Genomic DNA, 4,491 nt, shown 5'->3' on the forward strand with positions numbered 1-4,491 from the left:
TATTGTAAATCCATGTGTGTTCTTCAAATTATATATGTCGTTGAAACAAAAATTATGACAACAAGGCATGTAGACTGTAGAACACTTCATTTATTTTCGAAAGAAATTTTTGGCCAGTCCTCTGGCTTTCATCAGCTTTACTGAATGTACAAGTTGGCTGTTACAAGTTCTATACTGTACAATATATACAATACAATAGAGGTGTAGACGGATTATAGGCCATGCGGTAATATATAAAGAGAAATCCGACAGAGAACAAAGCGGCCAAGTATAGAGATAGTGGTGTTATAGATTAAACAATTCTTAATTAAGCGTACATAGTAGAACAATATGGTGGGAAGCGGACTTAACTACTCAATAAGTAAATGATTGTGAAGTCTTAAAGAGTAAAAGATGGAATATATGAATAAAACAAAAATAAACCTATAGGCTTATAAATAGGCTATATAATGTACAGATAAAGATAATATATACATATAAATAATGAACATAAAAATAAAAATAAAGTGGTGTTAATAAAGAAAGCACATATCAGCTATCGATATAGAACAGAATAAAGAGATGGTGAGAATCAATTGTATGGGAAGTTGTAATCACTGAGAAAGTCTATACAGTATCTCTATTAAGGCCTATGGGGTGGGTTTTGTGTTTAAGTATGAGTTTGAGTTCGGAAATGCGGCAATCGTTTAGAGATTTAAAGTTGTTGGCTATGTACATCTCAAATCATTGATGTTATGGTTAGGAGAATTGAAATGTGTGGCTATGGGAAGGTTCTTATGGGTGCGGATAGATGACTTGTGATTATTAAAGCTCCAGTTTCACATGCATTACACATTATGATGTAAATCATGTTGGTAGAGTCACATGTGAGTTGAGGGGGTGAATTTTGTGGTTAGTGACTGGGAGTGTGATTGTGCCGTTATATCATTAAACCATTAATATCTACGATCCCCAGTTAACAATAACAATCAGCTCACCACCTCACTCTACACTAAACCCATAGATAGTCACGCTTTTCTTAATTTCAATAGTAATCACCCACTTAATTAAAAAAAAATCTATAATATACAGCCAATGTCTCCGTCTAAAACGTCTATGTTCTAACCCCATTGCCTATGAATTCCATGTGTCTAATTTATTAGGTTTCCTTCTCAAAGCTGGCTATCCCCTTGACTTGATGAAATTGCAAATTAACAAAGCTTCCACACACTCCCGTTCTGATCTACTTGCTTACAAGCCAAAAACTCAATCAGAACGCATCCCCCTCATATTCGAATTCCATCCTTCCAACAAGACTCTCACCAAAACTATCAAAAATGACTTCTCGCACCTCCAACTCGACAAATCCATACAACACTTATTTAATACACCACCTATTCTTGCCCACCGCCAGCCACCTAATTTGAAATCCCTTCTCACTTTCTCACCCATCACTACTAAACCTCCTTCATATAGCAAAATGAAATGTAATAAGCCTCGCTGTCAAATATGCACACATATTGTAACTAACGGCACAATCACACTCCACAAAATTCACCCCCTCACATGTGACTCTACCAACGTGATTTACATCATAATGTGTAATGCATGTGATCATGGCACCTACATCGGTGAAACTGGAGCTTCTTTTAGAAGTAGATTTAATAATCACAAGTCATCTATCCGCACCCATAAGAACCTCCCCATAGCCACACATTTCAATTCTCCTAACCATAACATCAATGATTTCAGATGTGCACTCATAGCCAACAACTTTAAATCTCTAAACGATCGCCGCATTTCCGAACTCAAACTTTATACTTAAACACAAAACCCACACCATAGGCCTTAATAGAGACTTTCTCAGTGATTACAACTTCCCATACAATTGATTCTCACCATCTCTTTATTCTGTTCTATATTGATAGCTGATATGTGCTTTCTTTATTAACACCACTTTATTTTTATTTTTATATGTCTATTTATATGTATATATTATCTTTTCCTGTACATTATATAGCCTATTTATAAGCCCATAGGTTTATTTTTGTTTTATTCAGATATTACATCATTTACTCTTTAAGACTTCATAATCATTTACTTATTGTGTAGTTAAGTCCGCTTCCCACCATATTGTTCTACTATGTACGCTTATTAATTAAGAATTGTTTAATCTATAACACCACTATCTCTATACTTGACCGCTTTGTTCTCTGTCGGATTTCTTTTTATATATTACCGCATAAACTATTAGATAATTGGCCTATAATCCGTCTACACCACTATTGTATTGTTTATATTGTACAATATAGAACTTGTAACAGCCAACTTGTACATTCAGTAAAGCTGATGAAGGCCAGAGGACTGGCCGAAAATTTCTTTCGAAAATAAATGTGTTCTACAGTCTACATGCCTTGTTGTCATAATTTTTTGTTTCAACGACTTGTTTCAGAATAGTCACAGGCGAATGTAGATAAGAATGGCCCCGGAAAAATGGCCCAGGAAAAAATGGCAACGGTAAAAATGGTCCCAAATGACAAGTAGGTAAAATGGCCCCAATGAAAAAAATTCAGTAATAGAAATGATATTTTTTTTTAAAATCTTCAAATATTTAAATACTGTAATAAGTAAGAATTGAATTAATAACAAATACAGTTACACAACAGATGCAAATAATGTACTGAGAGATTATCAGAAAACAATGGCCATTGAACATTTTTTGATAGTTGAAATAAGTTTCAAAAACGTTATTCTAACAAAGTAGAGGAATGACATACATACAGTACTTCCATGGAGAAAATAAAATAGATATTAGATAGATAGATATATAATAAAATATTTTATTTTCTCTATGGTACTTCAACTACCAAAATATGCAACTCATAGATAACCACAATATTCACTTTTGCTAAGTATCAAATGAAATAACTTTACATGTTATAAACCGTGCAAATAAAAAGTAGAAAGCATGTGTATCAATTGTGTGTTTGAATGACAAGTTCATGTATGGGAAAAGGGAGGCTTACTCAGTTTTACTTCAACAAATGTTCTGCTTAGAGTTACTTCAAAGAAGTATTTGTTAATCAAATATTGTTTTAAAGTAAACTGAATAATTAGGAATACATTTATTTAAGCAACCTATTTAATTGCATACTTGGTTTCTACTCCCCGCCAAGTAAATTTAAGTGCCTAAAACTATACTAAATAATGTAAACTGAGATACTATTATTATATACATAGTTATGTAAATATGGCAATTATGCTAAGAATTAAAATGGCGTGTAATTGTGAGGGTAAATAATTATGGTAGGATCAAATGGTATTGCTAAATCCCAAAAACCTCCTAAAACACACTGTAGAAAACCAAACAATTCAATTGTGATTGACTCACCTAGTATATCAATAAGAAAATTAAATATTTATAAGAACCTATTTTTTAGTTAAAATGTTGATATTTTTTTTGTGAAATAATACTTGCAAATACACCACAATCCTCCAAATACACTGGGAACCCCATCCAAACTCTTTAATTACGATTGTAGAACTCTCTTTTTCTAAAAAAAAGAAAAATAATAATTTGATGTTCATATAAACTCATTCTTTGTGGGGTTTACTAATACCCGGATTGAATTTCTGGAAAACTGTGATTCCGCTTCTTTGAAATTGGCCACAAATAAATTATTTTAGTATTAATAAATGCATGATTATGTTGATTTATTAATTATGTTGTTGCTATTTTTTATTTTTTAACATTTAAATGGAACAAAAAATAAAGTGTTATTCATGGCTTTTTTTTATCTTTGAATATTTTGTCATTGAATATGTAATTTCTGCAAAAAGTAAAATGTAAATGGCAATTTATTTGATGTTAGATTCCTTTTAAAAACTAAATTATTTCAGTTTAAAAAAATGCATATAATGTTAAATCAGTTTTAATACAGAATTTTATTATTGGGGCCATTTTTACCTACCTGTCATTTGTAGACATTTTTATCGGGGCCATTTTTACCGGGGCCTTTTTTCCGGGGCCATTTTTTTCCGGGGCCATTCTTACCGTACACCGTCACAGGCCCATACTAAGTTACAATACTGCAAATAAGGAAGAATAAGAGTATTGTATAAAGTATTGTATAATTATATATGTACGATTAAACAAGCGTACCTATTGCAAGACGATTATCGTTCTAGATAAAAGTAACTGATTGGTTACCGTATTTAAATAATTAATTAATAATTAAATCTACTGTAGGCATGAATGGAAATAAATTGCTTTAAATAGGTATCAAGCTGTCAGTACTAAGTTGCATAGTAACAATTAATTCGGTGGGAAACGTTCCGACAAGTAGGGTCCAATCGGATACTCTTGGGAGAATAAAGACACAAAGTTTTGTACCCCGCCAATATCGGAGACGAAGTCTTTGTACGCCGCCAATTCAGGAATGTTATCGGAGACAAGGAAAGAATGTCAAATGCTGAAAATAGCCCTACTGGCTTTAGGCCATGGGCTGGAGG

The sequence above is a fragment of the Anneissia japonica genome, unplaced genomic scaffold (assembly GCF_011630105.1).
Source record: "Anneissia japonica isolate Jap-2015-1 unplaced genomic scaffold, ASM1163010v1 scaffold287871_len1641731_cov197, whole genome shotgun sequence".
NCBI classification, from domain to species: Eukaryota; Metazoa; Echinodermata; class Crinoidea; order Comatulida; family Comatulidae; genus Anneissia; species Anneissia japonica.